This window comes from Symphalangus syndactylus, chromosome 6 (assembly GCF_028878055.3).
Source record: "Symphalangus syndactylus isolate Jambi chromosome 6, NHGRI_mSymSyn1-v2.1_pri, whole genome shotgun sequence".
Taxonomy (NCBI): Eukaryota; Metazoa; Chordata; class Mammalia; order Primates; family Hylobatidae; genus Symphalangus; species Symphalangus syndactylus.
The window spans coordinates 65,067,852-65,087,193 of record NC_072428.2 but is presented as its reverse complement, the minus strand read 5'-3'; the positions used below and the strand labels follow the sequence as shown (position 1 = coordinate 65,087,193).

General features: G+C 36.1%; 1 protein-coding gene across 17 annotated transcripts in view; it reads left to right on the top strand.

Moving 5' to 3' along the window:
• DLG2 (discs large MAGUK scaffold protein 2) overlaps positions 1 to 19,342 on the top strand; it is a 2,194,174-nt gene that overhangs the window by 1,355,659 nt on the left and 819,173 nt on the right. The window lies entirely within an intron of this gene.

Sequence of the window (19,342 nt, the reverse complement as noted above, 5' to 3'; positions counted from 1 at the left end):
CACCTAAAGCTGCCAGAATATTTCCAACACACACCCGCCCCTGCACCTCCCCACTTCCCCGAGACACACACACACACTGCCTTGTCATTCTGCTTAAGATCCTTCATTGGCTCCACGCTGCTTTCAGATACAGTCCAAATTCCTTAGTGTGACAGAGAAACCCCTATAACCTACTAACTGACCAACTTTAAACCTTAAACCAAGCTTGTCCAACCTACAGCCTGTCTGCCCAATACAAATTTGTAAACTTTCTTAAAACATTATGAGATTTTTTGCAATTTTTTTTTGTTTTTTAGCTCATTAGCTATTGTTAGTTTTAGTGTATTTTATGTGTGGTCCAAGATAATTATTCTTCTTCCAATGTGGCGCAGGGAAGCCAAGGATTGGACCCCCCTGCCTTTACATCTAATTTATCTCCCTTCCCACTTCCCAAGTACTTTATTCTTCTGAAAAATAAGAAGTACCACCTTTTGGATATACTATGTAATTTCTTGCATCTAAACTTTCATTCTCTGTCAAGTTTGACAAGGCTTAATAGAGTCTTTTTATGTTAAGGTCAAACCCAGATAAGATATAGGTGCCAGATTCTGATAGAGATTATAAAAATCAGAACTACTACTGATAAAAAGCTAGCTTGGAAGAATTGGCTATGGTAGGCAGCCAAAGGGCTTGCTAACATACCCCTGAACTCAATTTACCCTTCTAATTATCAGTTTCTCTTGCAGAGGCATAGCTTCTCCTAGCTAACCTTATCTTATAGTGAAAAGAGAATGCTAGGCTCTAGCAGGCAGGCTGACTCCCAAGAGGCAGGGGTGAGCTGAGCTTTCCTAGTCCCATTTTTCAAACTTACCTAGCATAAAACTTCCGTCTTCTGGGGATGGGGAAAGAGGTCCAGAGAATCAGCCTGGAGAAGTCTCTCCACTGGTAACTACAGGCATGAGGTGAGAATAACTTACCACATATGTCGTTACTCTGAGCCTGGAAAATCATTTCCTCTCTTATCTCTCTGCCAAATTCCTGCCGCCTCTGCAAATCCAGCTTCAGTGACATTTCTTTTTGTCTGTAGCTTTCCTTGGTCTACTTTTTCCCCACCTCGCCTAGACTTCCAACCAATATGGCCATGTTATTTTTCATCACACTCTATAGTCATTCCATCATGATGTCAATTTAGTGAAATGATTAGCTATTGTAGTCTGTGAAATCCTTAAAGGCAGGGCAGTATTATGTGTCACCAATACCTAAGACAAAGTTCAGAACCTGTAAGCATTTGATAAATAGAGGGGGTGTTTTCCAAAATACTTAAAAGAAACTATTGAAGATAACCTACTTTGATGATTGCCTACTAAATGACAGGAGCTGGGCTGGAAATTTATTCATATTAACTTGTCTAACCTACACAACAGCTGTGTGAGACTGAAGATATTAGTTCCATTTTACAGGGGAAGAAATAGGTTTATAGAAAAACTTTGCCTAATTAGCTAATTATTTGTGCTACCAATATTTAATAATAAATTGACTTGTTTTTACATGAACCCTTGTGCCTCTCTGATCTTTGGGTCATCTGTCAGCTGGAATTACTTTTGTTTTTCTGCATATAAATCAAACGGAGATAAAGGTCATTGCATGAGGAGAAAAACTCATGCTCTAATGTGTTTTTGCTTTATTTAATAAGTTTATATAAAATGGGTAAGGGAGAATATAAATTTAGAGATTAGGACTTTAATACTGACTTTTTCATGTTTTCAATGAAGGGATATATGCTCCATATTGTTTATAATACATAATGTAAATTATACTAGTCATTAATGATAACTCAAAAGGTAGGGTGCTGTCGGTTGAGATAGTTAGGATTTGCGCATTGCCCATTTAGTCTAACTTGGCAATATTCTTTCTTGTCTACCTAACCTCACTAATTCTGTTTTATTTTAACCATAACTTCTCACCTTGTACCTGATTGGATTTATTTCTTTTATATATCTAAGCTCACTTAGCTAGCCTTCAATTGTTTTGGTCAATGGTAAGTTATATGTAACAAAAACTGCCTCATCTTTAGAATACACAGGGTAAATTATAAAAAGTTATGAGATTCCTAGATAATTTACTGAATTGGTTACTAACAAATTTAAAAAGTACTAATTTTGAAACAATAGTAGCTAACATGTACGGAATGTATAATGTATGCCAAATAATCCTTTTAATTGCTAGATGTGCATTTTTTTTCTAGACATCTTCACAAAAATGTAGGGGTTAGTTACTTTTCTTCCTCATTTTTAGACGAGACAATAAAACTTCAGAGAGAGTTTAAGCAACTTACTCATAGCAACACTGAGTGAGTTTAGCATTAGAATTCAAATCTTGGATGACTCACATTAAAACCTTGCTTTTTAAAACAATGTACTACCAAAAGAACAATTTCCACTTTCTGGGAGCTGATCACTGTCTCTGGAGATGGACAAAATTGAATTTAATTCTATCTCTACAAATAGCAAGCTTTAAGATCCTAGTTATGTTACTCAATATCTCTACCACTTCCTTTTCTCACCTCTTAGATGGGTACAATGCCTATATCACAGGGTTACTTTATTAAAAGACCTAGTACATGAAGAATTTAGTGCCGTACCTGGTACTTGGTGGATATTCAATCAATGTTAAATCATTTTCGCTCACACACAAAAACTCATTTCTGTGTTTCCAAAAATGTTTTCACATTTTGTATTTGAGTCTCAGAAGAACCCTGCAATAAGAGAGATTATTATCCCTGTTTCTCAGTAGAGCAAATAAAGGCTCAGAAAAACCAAGAGGCTTTCTTTTGGTCATACACACCTCATAAGCAACAGAGCAAGGACTTCACATTTCTCACTTCTTTTCATTATAGCATGTATGCCTCCTGGAAAAACATGTAAAGTGAAGGCAGAAAGCAGAGGATGTCAATGAAATCTAAAAGGCGCCTATATGAAAAAATTATTTTACAAAAACTTCTTCTCAATCTTCTATCCCTCCTGTCCCTGAGAGGCAATAATATAGAATGAAGTAAGGTTGCATTCCATTAGAAATATTGTTGCCTTTGCTCAGTGAAGACCATGATCTGAGTTGACATCTGATCATATTTACTTATTTCAGTGCTATAGATACTCAGCCTTTACTGAGGACTGCTTTGTAATAGGCTAGAGGCTACATTGGGTAATACCAGAATGAGCTAACTTAGTTGTTGGGAGTGATCTTGTTAGCCTTTGTTAATGAAATCTGCAAGCCCCTTATGTAATGCATTACTATATTATGGATCTGGTTACTACTTTGAGGGGTCTGACCATCCAGAAAATGGTACTTTCAAACAAGTTTTCTTTCTCTGATCATCACACAGTATCCTAAAATACTTTGCATGCATAGGCTGAAAGTAGAGATAGTCAAAGCAATCTGCTCATCATCTTGCAGTTTGCATTTAGTCTTTCAGAACTATTTCTCCCACTTCTGCCTTGTTTATGAAGAGTGAGACAGTCATGCCTGGGTGGATCATCTCCCATATTTGCCTAGGAATCCTCTCTTTCTCTACTGGGCTTCAGGAGGTTAGACTGTGGCTTTAAAGGTTTTCCTGTGAGTCAGAATCTTAGGGTAAAGTCTCACTTATTTAGAAGAACTTGCTTGTAACCCTATCTCTAGACCTAAATGAATTACCTTTCCTCATACTAAGAGAGTGAGTCATGTCTCATTTCCCCCATGAGCTGAGATGCAGAGGCCATTTTTCTCTCTGCAGTTCAAAAGGCTTAAATTGCAATTATTTTTTGATCCCTCACTGTCAGTGCTACAATGAAGTTTTTCTGTATTAAAAAACATAGGTCAACGAAGGCCAAGGTTTGGCTGATTCTTGTAATTTTTCTAATTTCCTCACAAAAGCTTGGGCCGATATTTTTTAATTCCAAGTTTGTGGCTTTATCACAGAAGCATTGTTCGTTAATGACTGTGCTGTTTCCCCTTTTTGAAAGAGAAATTTTTTTGTTACATTTGAAAGAACGTAAACATGAGGAACTTAAGGATTAACGTTTTAATTCGATATAATGATTAGAAACTCTTCATCACGGCAGTTTTCCTTTCATTATAAAAGGAAGTTGACAGTTTCTGTTCAATTAGTCTTCATTGAAATGTTTTTAAATGAAATTATTGCTGAGTAAAGGACTCCAAAAGAATATGACGTGATTAAGGGCCTTGCTTTTCGACTTTTTTATGAAGAGATTACTGATGAAAAAAGAATTCTTGCAAAGTTCACAGAACATATTTCTGTGCATGAGCAATATTTAAGTCTCAGTTCATTATAAAAGTAAATGTCACAAAAGCTTCTCCCCACTATAAATGTTTGTGATCCCTATATTAACTGACTTTTAATTATGTCAACATAGTTCAATGAAACAATGTTTGCAAGGCCTATTTTGTTGGAATCCATTATCTGCGACTGTGGTGCTTTGGAAGAGTTTAGATATCACTGTCTTGACTTCATAGTATAATTTCAAATGTTTTATTTAGTTTCATTTAGGGGTTTTTCTATTGATACATTAGCATTCTCTATGCAATTTCATTTGGGGGTAAATAGACCTAGCTCTCATGAGCACTGGAGGTCAATGCTTTTAATAACTCTGAGATTTAGTTACACATCTTATTCTATCTTAGAACTACTTGGTTCTTGCAAATAAATTCTAGCTGAACTCCCTGAATCTAAATACTTACCTCTTAAGTCTTTTAACAAATAACTGCAAAATATCTTTTCAGTCATAGGTATTCCATCTTTGTAGCTTCTTATTACCTAAAGTATCAAATAGAAATCTGTTATCACCCTCATCTTGGAGGCCTTCTATACTTTTCCCTTCCTGATAGCATTAATAAAATAATAATACTATTGACAATAGCTAACATTTATTAATCTTTATTTTGTACTTTCTTATACTCTAAGAAATATTTAAGTGTAAGTATTCATTTAATCCTTACAATAATCCTAGGAAATTAATATTATTATTAATTATTATTCATAATTTATGAGAGAGAAAACTAAAGCTTGGTGATATTAACTAAATTTTCCAAATGTACATTGTAAATAATTAATGGATTGTTAATTATTTAATATCATATATCAATTTAGTGAAGTGATTAGCTAGCCAGACTCATCTACCTTCCCTCAGAAATATTTTTAATTAATTATTATTGTTACACTGCTTAGAAGCTTTACTAGAATCAAGGACTGCCTCTCTCCTCTTTCCATACTGATTTTTTAATCCAAACTCCATTTCTTTGCTTTTTCATTTAATGCATGACCCTTCCCTGCACTAGTAATCCAAGTTCACCTATTGGCTCTCACCTGATCACAGTTGTCTCATTACAGTTGTTGGAAACCTCAAAGTCATTATTAATGACATCTTCTCCTTCTATATGAAATAGACGAATAAAGTATTTGTGTGTGTGTGTGTGTATGTGTCTAAGAGAGAGAAAAATATGGAGGCAGAGAAGGAGAGAGGTAGAAGTAAGGAAGAGAGAAGAAAGGAGGATAGAGAGATGGAGGGAGGAAGAGGTAAAGGAGAGAGAGATAGAAACAGAGACTTATGCAACACTGACTAAAACATGCAGCTGCTACCCAGTGAAGATACATTGATTAGAGCAGGGAATAGGGAGAACAGATTCCCAGGGAGCTTTACTCTGAAGTCATTTTAATATCCTAATAGTGTTAAGAGAAGTCTTACTTGAGTCCATGAAAATTCTATGGTTTTAAAAGAAAAGAAGAGCATTCCTAAGAAGTCCAAAGCTTTAGCCCTGGCCCCCAACACTATCTAATTGCATAATCACAGGCACAGTCCAACTAGTCTAGATCTCAGTTTCATATCTGTAAAATGGATATAACCATCCCAACCTCATAGGATTGTTGTAAGAATCAAATGTGATACTTTTATGATGATGAAAATGCAATGGAGGTTAGGCCCTAAAGGTGCTTGTGAATTAGTGAGACGATAAAATCTGGGATATGGACAGAGCTTAATAAAACACCAAATACTTTTATTTACACAGAAATAGAAATATGCATATGTAAAGAAGACAGATAATAGGTAACAATTATTATTTGGTACTTATTTTATGCTGGATGCATGTATCAACTCATTTAATCTCCCACAACAATTATATGACATAAACACTGTTATCAAACCCACTTTACATATGAGGAAACTGAGGCCCAAAGTGTAGAGTAATCTGATCAAGATCAGATATTTAAAAAGCATCGAAGTTAGGATTCTAAACTGGAGAGTTGACCTCCAGATCTTGTACTCTTAACTATCCTCTCTGCTTCTGCAGAGAGTTGGGAAAGCTTGGGCATCAACCCCAGCCTTTGGTAACAGTAAAGGGATTCTAACATTACAAAGCTCACCAGCACAGCTCCTTTCCATGGCTCAGGGGCATCTCTGAGTCAAATTTACCTCTCAACAGCATGCCCTGTCCTCGCTCAGACACTTGTTGACCATTATGGCCCTTAGGCTATTGAAAATAGTTTATTTAGGGAAAAAAATTGAGTGTGCCATATAGATCTTGCTATTCAAAACCTTGGAACATAGAAGTGCATTAGCATGCTAAAAGTACCATTTAAGAGAATTTTCATTTTCAACTGAGATTTGTCTGCATGGCCATACTTAAGCAGCATGAAAGTAAAATATAATTTTAACCAGCCATCTTTAAAAGTTATTCCATATTCTGGTTAACAATATTGCAATTGCTTCCTTAACATTAGAGTATCTTAACTGTTTACTAGAGTAGACCACAAGACTGAGCTAAGTGTATGATGAAAGCAAATTTACTCATGAGAGCTATTGACTTTTTTTACCCCCTTGCACTCCTATTACATGAGAAGGCTTAACCACCTGTCTTATATATAATATGCTGTGAGTTTTTAAAAGCAGTAGAGTGGAGCATCACTGGAAGCCACTGTAAGGTCTGAGCTTTTCAGCCCTTGATATAGAGCTAGGTGTATATTACTGTGCATGGACTACAAGGACAACACGTAATAAAGAACTTGGAAGAGAAAGGAGATGAAGTAATCTGAGAAGGTTAAAAACATGGTAATGGCAGTAAAAGCATACATGCTGGTAAGAGGAACTGAGAGTGATAAAACCTAGGTTAATGGATTCCTAGGTCTACCACTTATTAATGATATGATTCAGGGGCCTCTCATTGAACCACTCGGTGTATCTTCTACCTCAATTTAGAAATAGGGTTGCTAATTCTGGCTGTGCATATTCCGTAGAGTTTGTATGAGAATGAAATTCATGCATTTATCCAACAAATATTTATTGAGTACCTACTCATGCTGGACACTATCTATATATAGATGATACATTGTAAGCAAAATAACTAGTTTTTATCTATAATGAAGTAATTCAGTTATGTAATGTAAACATCACACAAAAGTCACAAAAGAGCTTTACAAACTAGTTTCCATGAAAGCTATAACAGGATGTCCTGAGTAAGGTATAGGGCAGTGGTGCTCAGCTGGGCATAATTTTGTTTCCCTAGGAGGCATTAGGTCATGTCTGGAGACCTATTTAATTTTCACATCTGGGAGAAGGAAGGATTACTGGCATCTAGCAAATAAAGGACAGGGATCTGGTAAGCCTCCTACAATGCACAATGAAGCTAAGATTTAAATGATAAGTGGGAGAGCATTCTGGAGAACAGGTGGGAGAAGATTTGAGGCAGAAGAACTGGCATTTGCATAGGAACCAACATGAGAATGGGATTTATTATATCCTAAATAATGGAAGAGGGCCTGTGGGGCTAGGTCACAGAGAAGGGGGAGATGGGACAAGCTGACCCTGGTGACAGACAGTGCCAAATTATTCCATCAGAGGGTCTTGATGAAGTGGATGTGAAGGCTCCTGAGATTTGACTTGAGAAATGGAGTGGGCGGAGCTGGGATTTACTGGATGAGCAAGTTGAAAGAGAAGCAGATTTGAGGAGGGAAGAAGGAGGATGAAAGCTCAGCTTTTGGAGCTGTTAAATCTGAGAGGTCTGTGAGATATCTGAGCAGAGATGACCAGCAAGCAACAGGATATTCAATTTAGGAGAGAAATCTGAGCCAAAAAAATAAACAAGGGAGCCACTGACATAATAATGTTTAAATGTGTAAATAGGGAGAAGGTGAAAAGTAACAGAGAAGTCCTAGTTATAAAAGTGTTTTGTCAATCAAAACATGCTCTGCAAATATAAAGAATTCCTATCATCAACATCAAGTAAAACATTTTTACGTCCGTCTATTTATTTAAGAAACCTTTGGTGCCCATTGTTATATGCCAGGCAATGCACTAAAGGCTGAGAACAAACTGATGAATATGATTAACACCTGGCCTCAAAAAGAGTCAAGAAAGCAAGTAGGGGAGGAGGCATATTAAATTCTTAATACCGCCCTACAGTTGAGTTCAGGTAGCTTTGCTTCTGTCAAGAAAGTCCAGTGGAGAATGACTGAGGGCTCCAGATGGGGAAGAAGATGGTGAAGACACACTTCATCTGCCTCACGGTTCTATCCAGGTTAGCCCTGGCTTGACTCTGGTCTGAAGTTTAACATGCGGTGATCTAGCATTCTGCAGAACTATGTTCAAACAAGACCTGGAGTCCCACCTACTTCAGTCAACTTCTCTCAGGTCTCTTGTTTTCTTTCCCTTATAGTACTGGGCATATGATTCCAGAGACTCTGCAGTGTGTGTAGAATATCACTGTAATATGATGACTTGCGTCTCTTAAGCAGGTTTGAGGCATGACTGAATTATTGAATATGTAGCACAATTTTATATTATATGGACTTCAGTACACCACAGGTCATATAATTCCCAGTATAAAATATGGCCTCTGCCATTTTGCCATGGCACAGTCATGTGAGTCTTGCCCATCAAGGTGTCACTCTCTCAAATAGGAAAAAATGGGTCAGATGTCAGGTTTGATATTTTTTTTTTTTTTTTTTTTTTTTTTTTTTTTTTGAGACAGAGTTTCACTCTTGTTGCCTAGGCTGGAATACAATGGTGGTGCGATCTTGGCTCACCGCAACCTCTGCCTTCCAGGTTCTAGTGATTCTCCTGCCTCAACCTCCAGAGTAGCTGGGATTACAAGCATGCACCACCACGCCTGGCTAATTTTGTTATTTTTAGTAGAGACCAGGTTTCTTCATATTGGTCAGGCTGGTTTTGGACCTTAGGTGATCCACCCGCCTCTACCTCCCAAAGTGTTGAGATTACAGGCATGAGCCACCGTGCCTGGACCTTTTTTTTTTTTTTTTTTTTTTTTTAGAGTCATGGCTGAATTCACCATAGATCTTTGTAAATACAGAAAATCCTGGTAAATATACTAACATATTTTTTGAAATTTTAATTAACTTTTATCTATTTAGGCCCCATTAATAGTAATAATATCAAGCAAACTCTTATATTCTAGGTACTGTGCTGAAGCTGGCTGTACATTGGCTTCTGCTCTGTGAGCTTACAGTTTAGTGGAGGAGGAAGAAAATTAAGAAGTAAATACTATGAAGGAAAGGGAAGCAAACAGGATTCAGGGAGGAAGAAAACTAGAAGGTTACATCCTTTAGACTAGGGTGTAATGGTGGTTAGGAAAGGTGAATCTACAATTATCTTATATAATTACTGATCACTCGTCAAATGGATATTGGACTAAGAACCAAAAGATGTGAATTTAATCTTAGATCTATTACTTAATTCTTACTTGTTAAATAAATCAATAAAGTTAAATTAATTTCATAAACACTAATAATAGTGCTTACTATGTGCCAGGCTCTGCTCTAAAGTTTTATCAATATTAGATCATTTAATCCTCAACAATCCTATGAGATAAGTACTGCTATCTCACAGGCTCTATTTTACAGAAACTATGGTACTTGGCCATGGTCACAAGGCTAGTTAGTGGTGAACCCAGTTACTTTAGCCTCTGTGAGCCTATTTCTCTATCTGTATATTACGAATAAGACCTTTATGGGGATGCCGTGTGGGAAAGTAGCTTTTTAAGCAGTAAAACGATAGATATGCATTGTTATAATTTTAGTGTCAGTTGTAATGTCAATATTACAATGATGTAGGCCCTGAACTTTAAATACTTTGGGGAAACCAGAAATTTTAAGATAGAGGACCTCACCCTCCAGAGAGTTTACTCTATTACAGGAGAGAGATTACCAGCATATATGACATAGTACATACTTCAAAATTACATGAAGTGGTTCTGCTAAATTTAAGGCCATACCTGTAAGTGCTGAGTTGTGAGGAAAATGGGATTGTTGATGATTAAAATATATCTATAGATAATTGAATTATGGCTCTGAAAGAACTTGAGAGATGGTTGCATCTAATCCTTTCATTTTAAAATTGAGTCATTGAAACATGTCAAAGCAAAATGACTGAACGAAGATCTTACAGCTAAATTAGAGCAAGAACCATAACTAGAAGTAAGGTCCTGGATGTTAAAGTCTTGGTCTTTTCCTCTGATTAAACTTATCCATATCCTCTGCTTCCCTTCCTGCTGGAAGGTCATTGCTTTCTAAGCTTTTTTTCTTCCCCAACCCCTCTTCAAGGAGACAGATTGAACTGCAAGATTACAACATTAAATGATGAGTGCTTATCACTTATGTTAAGCCCCAGGAGTCTGAGACTTCCTGATGGTTTCTCTAGAAACTTAAAAAAATTTAAATAGCTTCAATGAGGTACAGTTTGATGAGTTTTCACATATGAAACCATCAATTCAAGATAATAAGCATATCCATTACCCCCCTGCAAATTTCTTCATGCCTTTTTGTAATCCCTCCAGACTTTTGTAATCCTTCCCTCCAACTACCTTACCCTACCTGCTCTACCTCCCCATTCCCAGTCAACCATTACTCTCCTTTCTGTCTTTATACATTAAATTGCATTTTCTATAATTTTATATAAGCGAGATCATATAGTATGTACTTTTTGTTTGTCCTCTTTCACTCAACATGATCATTTAAAGATTAATCCATGATTTTGCATCTATCAATAGTTCATTCTTTTTTATTGCTGAATACTATTCTGTTGCATGCAAATATCACAATTGTTTAATCTATTCATCTGTTGATGTTATTTCAAGCTTTTGGCTATTACAAATAAAGCTGCTATGAATATTTGTATAAAAGTCTTTGAATAGTCATGTGCTTTTATTTATCCTCAGTAAATGCCTAGGAGCAGAATCATTAAATCCCAGGATAGGTACGTGTTTAACTTAAGAAAAAAATACTGACCTGTTTCCAAAGGGGTTGTACCATTTTTTATATTCTCACCAGCAGTGTATGAGAGTTCCAATCTTCCACATCATCACCAACACTTAATATGGTCAGTCTTTTTAAATATTAACCATTCTAACAGGTATGTAGTAGTATCTTAATGGGGTTTTAATTTTCATTTCTCTAACAAGTCATGATGTTGATTATCTTTTCAGATGCTTATTTGATACCTGTATCTTCACTGGTGAAGTGTCTGTTCAAATCTTTGGCATATTTTTGGGGGATTTTTTTTCTGATTGAATTTTAAGAGTTATTTGTTTTTTAGAAACAAGTCCTTTATGAGATGTATAAGTATCTCCTTTCATTCTGTGGCTTCTCTATTTTCTTAACAATATTTTTTAAAGAACAGAAATTTTTGATTTTAATGTTGTCTGATTTATCAGTTTGTTCTTTTATGGATTTTGCTTTTTGTATTCTACCTAACCCAAGGTCATAAAGATCTTCTCTCATGTTTTTCTTTAGATGCTTTATTTAGGTTTTACATCTAAGTATATAACCCACTTTGAGTTAATATGTAAAAAGAGGTGTGAATCAAAGTTTGTTGTTTTGCATATGGATAACCAATTGTCCCTGCATCATTTATTGAAAACATTATCTTTCCTTTATTAAGTTGCCTTTGTACCTTCATTAAAAATCAGTTATCTAGGCCGGCCGTGGTGGCTCATGCCTGTAATCCCAGCACTTTGGGAGGCCGAAGCAGGCGGATCACGAGGTCAGGAAATCGAGATCATCCTGGCTAACATAGTGAAACCCCGTCTCTACAAAAAATACAAAAAAAAAAAAAAAAAAAAAAAAATTAGCTGGCCGTGATGGCAGGCACCTCTAGTCTCAGCCACTACTCGGGAGGCTGAGGCAAGAGAATGGCGTGAACCCGGGAGGCGGAGCTTGCAGTGAGCTGAGATCGTGCCACTGCACTCCAGCCTGGGTGACAGAGGGAGACTCCGTCTCAAAAAAAAAAAAAAAAAAAAAGACAAAAAAACAGTTATCTATAGATGTATGGTTCAACCCCTGTAGTCACTATTCTGTTCCACTGATCTATTCGCCTATCTGTATGCCAATGCCACACTGTCTTGACTACATAAGCTTTATAATAAGTCTAGAAATCAGATTTTTTTTTTCAATTCCATTTTTAAGTTATTTTGGCTACTATATATTTTTTTATTTTCTATATGATTTTAGAATATGCTTATTAATTTCTCTAAATAAATAAACACCCACTGGGATTCTGATTGGGATTGTATTGACTCTATAAATCAGTTTTCAGAGGATGAAATCTCAACAATATTGTATCCTCTTTTTTCTTTTTTTGTAGTTTTCAGTGTACATGCCTTGCACACTTTAAAAATCAGGTTTATATAATCCCAGCACTTTGGGAGTCTGAGGCAGGCAGATCACCTGAGGTCAGGAGTTTGAGACCAGCCTGGCCAACATGGCAAAACACTGTCACTACAAAAAATACAAAAATTAGCTGGGCATGGTGGTGTGCGCCTATAGTCCCAGCTATTTGGGAGGCTGAGGCATGAGAATTGCTTGAACCTGGGAGGCAGGGGTTGCTTGGTTGATAGAGTGTGATTCTGTCTCAAAAAAAAAAAAAATTAGGTTTATCCCTAAGTAGTTAATATTTCAAAAATTTATTGTAAATTGCATTATTTTTTATTTTAATTTCTATGCATTTATTGCTAGTATATAGAGATACAATTGATCTTTGGATATTAATCTTGTGTTCTACAATCTTGTTAAATTTGCTAAAGGTTCTACTAGCATTTCTTTAGAATTTATGAGATTTTCCACAGATAATTATGTCATGTGTAATAAAAGCATTTTTATTTCTTTGTTTCCAATCTGTATTTATTTTTCTTGCCTTGTTACACTGTTTGGAAACTCTCGGACAGTGTTGAATATAAGTGGTGAGAAGGGACATACTTGTCTTGTCCTAAGAGTTTTTTGTTAGAACCAGAAATAGATATTGGATTTTGTAAAATGTTGTTTCTGTGCCTACTAAGATAATCGTTAAGTTGTTAATTTGTTTTGTTTTTTTAAAAAAAAAGTTAATAAATTCTCCTAATGCTATCCCTCCCCTAGCCCCTCATGCCACAACAGGCCCCAGTGTGTGATGTTCCCCTCCCTGTGTCCATTTGTTCTCATTGTTCAACTCCTACTTATGAGTGAGAACATGTGTTTGGTTTTCTGTTCCTGTGTTAGTTTGCTGAGAATGATGGTTTCCACCTTCATCCATATTCCTGCAAAAGACGTGAACTCATCCTTTTATATGGCTGCATAGTATTCCATGGTGTATATGTGCCACATTTTCTTTATCCAGTCTATCACTGATGGCATTTGGGTTGGTTCTAAGTCTTTGCTATTGTGAACAGTGCCACAGTAAACATACACGTGCATTTGTCCTTATAGTAGAATGACTTATAATCCTTTGGGTATATACCCAGTAATGGGATTGCTGGGTCAAATGGTATTTCTAGTTCTAGATCCTTGAAGAATCGCCACACTGTCTTCCACAATGGTTGAATTAATTTACACTCCCACCAACAGTGTAAAAGTGTTCCTATTTCTCCACATTCTCTCCAGCATCTGTTGCTTCCTGACTTTTTAGTGATTGCCATTCTGCCTTGAGATGGTATCTCATTGTGGTTTTGATTTGCATTTCTCTAATGACCAGTGGTGATGAGCTTTTTTTCATATGTTTGTTGGCTACATAAATGTTTTCTTTTGAGAAATGTATGTTCATACCCTTCGCCCACTTTTTGATGGGGTTGTTTTTTTCTTGTAAATTTATTTAAGTTCTTTGTAGATTCTGGATATTAGCCCTTTGTCAGATGGATAGATTGCAAAAATTTTCTCCCATTCTGTAGGTTGCCTGTTTATTCTGATGCTAGTTTGATTTGCTGTGCAGAAGCTCTTTAGTTAGATCCCATTTGTCTATTTTGGCTTTTGTTGCCATTGCTTTTGGTGTTTTCCTGACGGGTTGATAGGTTCAGCAATCCACCATGGCGCATGTATATCTATGTAAAAAACCTGCATGTTCTGCACATGTACCCCAGAACTTAAAGTATAATAAAATAAATAAATGAATAAATAAATAAAATAATGTTTATTATCTCATAATTACCATTTGTGAAAATAGTTAACATTGAGGTGTTCAACATATGAATAAATTCATTATTTAATTTTCAGGAAAAGAAAACTTAATAAATTTCATTGGTTCATTTGTAAATGTTAAACCTATTTCGTATTCCCAGGATAAAGCCTACTTGGTTATGATGCATTATCCTTTTTATATATTGTTTGATTAAATTTGCTAAAAAATTTTTTTAGAATTTTTGCATTTATATTCATGAGGGTTTATTGATATTAGCTTTTCTTGTAATATCTTCATCTGGTTTGGGGTTAGGGTAATGCTGGCCTCAAAATAAAATGATCTGGAAAGTATGTGTTCCTCTTGAATTCTCTGAAAAATTTTGTGTAGAATCGTTATTATTTCTTTCTTTAAAATATTTAGAGGAATTTATCAGTGAAGCCATCTGGGCCTGGAATTCTCTTAGTGGGATGATTTTAATTACAAATATCTTTAATAGTTTATGATGTGACTATGTAAAGTACTTATTTCTTCTTGATTAGTTTGCATCTTTCAAGGAATTTGTCCATTTCATCTAAGGTATTAATTTTTTTTGGGAAAAAGTTGCTTGTACCTTCTCAGCCAGGTACAGTGGCTCATGTTTTATAATCCTAGCACTTTGAGAAACTGAGGCTGGAGGATTGCTTGAAGCCAGGAGTTTAGGACCAGCCTGGGCAACAAAGTGCGACCCTGTCTTAGAAAAAAAAAAAAACTTAGCCAGGTGTGTGGTCCCAGCTACTCAGGAGGCTGAGGCCAGAGGACTGCCTGAAGCCAGGATTTTGAGTCTTCAGTGAGCCATGATCATAACATTGCACTGTCTCTAAGAATAAATAAATAAATAAATACATACATAAAGATTTCCTTATTAGCTCTTCATGTTTGTAGGATTGTAGGATTGGCAGGGATGTCATCTTCCTCCATCTTGATTTTGATAATTTGTTTCTCCTAATTAGTCTTGCTAGAGTGTTATCAATTTTTTTGATATTCTCAAAGAACCAGCTTTTCTTTTCATTGGTTTTCCTCTATCTTCTGTGCTGTTATTTTTTTATTTCCTTTCGTCTGCATACTTTGGGTTTAATTTGCTATATTTTTTTCTTGTGAAAGATGGAAGCTGAGGTCAGTAATTTGACACTACCTTCTTTTCAAATATAAGCACATAGTGATATGTATGTTTCCTTAATTACTGCTTTAAGGGAATCCAACAAATTCAATATATTGTAGATTATGTTCATTCAGTTCAAAATATATTCTCATTTTTAATTCTTTTTCTTTAACCAATGAGCTATTTGGAATTGTGTCATTTATTTTCTTAATATTTTGAGAGTTTCCAGAGATTGTTCTGTTATTGATTTTCAACTTAATCCTGTTATAGCCAGAGATTATATTTCCTGTGACGTGAATCTTTTTAAATTTATGAAAATTTGATTTCAAGTTAAAAATATGTTCTATCTTGGCAAATACTATTTGAGCACTTAAAAATGTGTATATTTTGCTGTCGTGGAGTAAAATATTCTATAAAGGTTTATTAGCTCAAACTGGTGCCCAGTTTTATATAAGTCTTCTCTATCTTTACAGATTTTCTATTTTTTCTATTAATTATTTAAAGGTGTTGATATCTCCAATTATAATTGTGGATTTATCTATTTCTACTTGCTGCTTTGATCTTCCCAGCAAACCAATTCTGTCTTCTCAGCTCAATAGTCCACTGGCCACAACTGGATTCCTCCTCTCTGGAATATGGCCTGGAAGTTAAAGGCTATAAGAATTGCAAATCACAGGACCCACCTTGTTTGTTTCTTTTCTCTCTGCGTTCATTGTTTTTTGTTGTCTCATGTGCATTCTTGAAACCCATTCTTTCCTACATTGTGTCCTTTTTTTTGGTTATTTTAGGTGGAAATGCAAACTCAGGCCCTGTTACTCTATTTTTACTGGAAGTGCAATTGTCATGAAGTTAAATTTAAACCATTCACCAGCAGAAAGCACTCAACGTATGGCATTCCCACCATACAAAAGTACCGTTAGGTATTCTGAGGTCTGCAGCCTAAGTTAGAGCATCGTGACATATTTAGATGTGATAGACATGTAGCCTACTGACTGAGTGTTTAACGGAAATAAATGGTAGCAATTATTTATCAAGCATCGTGCTAACAGGAAGAAAATACATATGCTCCACTTGTGGGCAAAGACAGTTGCACACTGAGTGATAGTGGAAAAGAAACGGAGGATTGACATAATATTACATTTATCTTTGTGTTCTCTATTTCTAGCACAGCTCTTGGCACATAGTAGAGCTAAATAAATGTTTATTAAACTGAGTCAAATTGAACTAAGTCAAATATTTGATAAGGTAAATATTTGATTTATAGTGGACCCCACTTGACCTTAGAAGGTAAGAAGTTTAGAACTTATGAAAGTGGGCAGGAATACAAAACACGTAATATTGGCTTAATGAAAAACAATAAGTAATATAACCTAAATGATTGAGCCACCTAGGGCCTCCAAACATCTATCAATGTGCCTATTTCAAACAGTGAGGAATAAACCCATAGAACTTATCACCTCATGAGGTTTAAGAAGATTTTCACTGAATTTATGAACATGAATTATCTGTGAGTTGGTTAAAGGTAATATTGGTTAGCATCAAGAATAGGAAGCTATTAGTTTTCAATCAAGGATAAGCTCAAATTCGGTCTAAATCTGAATTTTAAGCTGGGTAATCATTGATTTACAATTTTTTTCTTGGTGTCACATTTCTTCCAAAACAATAATCAATGGAGCCTTTCCCACCCTGTGCCTTTGCTGTACCTTTCCTTTCTCAGAATTCCCCCTGTATCTGTATAACTAAATACTACCCTAACAACAAACTCTAGCAAAGTGCTAAATCTTCCATGAGGCTGCCCTAATTTCCACCATGGATATAATCTCTTCTTTTTCATTGCTTTCTAAATAGTTTATGCTACCTCTTTTATGGCACTTACACGTTTTTAAACTTGCCTTTTTGTTATTTGTGCTGATTTACCATCCCTTCTGTTAGACTCTCCTTAAAGGTAGAGGCAACATCTGATGTATCCATTTGTCCAAAGTACTACCAAAAATTATAGCACGGCTGGGTGTGGTGCTCACACCTGTAATCCCAGCACTTTGGGAGGCCAAGGCAGGCGTATCACGAGGTCAGGAGATCAAGACCATCCTGGCTAACATGGTGAAACACCGTCTCTACTAAAAATACAAAAGAAATTAGCCGGGTGTGGTGGCGGGCGCCTTAGTCCCGGCTACTCAGGAGGCTAAGGCAGGAGAGTGGCGTGAACCCGAAAGGTGGAGCTTGCAGTGAGCCGAGATCGCACCACTGCACTCCAGCCTGGGCGACAGAGCGAGACTCCATCTCAAGAAAGAAAAAAAAAAAATTATAGCACATGGGAGATGCTTGATATGTTTGTTGGATCAATGAACAAATGAATGAATGCAAGATTCAAAGGGCAGTTTTTAAAACAGTGTTTCCACACACAAAGACTTTGAATTCTTTACCTTTTTTTCTCCAAAAACTAAAGGGAAGAGGATTTTTAGGACATGCTCTTTAAAGGAAAGAATAAAGGAACCTGATAAACAGGAGGTGGGAAAAGCCTCAGAAGACCCATCAAGTGGGGTCTGGAATAATGATAAACATTTGCTTAAGAATTTCAGAGAGGATTGACTGGGATTTTGAAAGGTAACTTAAAAGACAACTTTTTATTTTCCTGTTGTCTCCTGAGAAATTCAGAACATTTACTAGTGAAGGAATATTTTCTGAAGGTTGTGGGCTGGCTGGTCGACAATGCATGGAGAAGAAGCATGTGGCTGGGGCAGATGGGAGACTATAAGGGCAGGAACGAAGGCAGAGGAGGGACTGTGGGTGTGAGCTGAACAGAAGAACACCATGAATGAGAAAAAGAGAAGGCTGGTTGAATTGATACTGAAAAACAAACTAATGGCAATAGTCTTGTGGTGTGTACTCATGAAGTACTAAGGAAAAACAATTTCCCTACAAATTGGGTAAAATTTACAAATTAGGTAAAGATTTTGAAAGATCACTTCTACTTTTCATTGCTTCAGTCCAAAATTGAAAAGTAATGAAGGTAAGAGGAAAACCTCCCTGGTGTCAGCCTTTGAGACTTTAACACTAAGGGCATTAGTATGAACCAATCTACCATCATCAGGGTACAAATGCAGGAAAACTAGGTAACCCAAGTCATGCTGCTGTTCCAAAAATAATACAGGGAAAATATTTTGTGTATGTTATCAAACTGTTTCCTACAATTTGTACCTTGTTTGGTCTTCCTTGGATTTTCTAGGTCAATTAAATGCATAATTTATTATGCTGTGAATTTCTCTCCTTTTGCCTCATACCTCTGGACATGCTTGAGTAAATATCACCATTGTTGACTGTGCAACCAGTCCTTAGAGTATGGATTCCTTTGGAATTTCCAAGTGTTCTGAGCATCACCTTCCAAGATGCACCTCCCAGCTCAGCAATCCTACAGAGACATTAGGGATGGGTGGAACCTCACCTCCCTGTGTGGGTACTGTCCTTGGTGAAGGGAATTGAGAATATGTCCCTAAATTCTGTTCATATTTTATTTCATGCTTATACGAGTCTTTTTTGTTGTCAAAGTGCACACGCATATTTCTTTGGAATTAACACATTCCAGCCTACTCTCATTTCCGGAGAACATTTAAAGACACGATTCTCCTTGTATTATCTATGTAAATTTTATCTAGAATAAGGAATAAAAGTGACTTTTCTTCAATACATAGGCAACATAAAGTTCTTCTAATTACTCTTACATTTTAAGATGCCTTCTGGCTTGTCTTTAGAGACAATCCCAGACAAACAACTTATAGTGCCATTAAGACAGTAATAC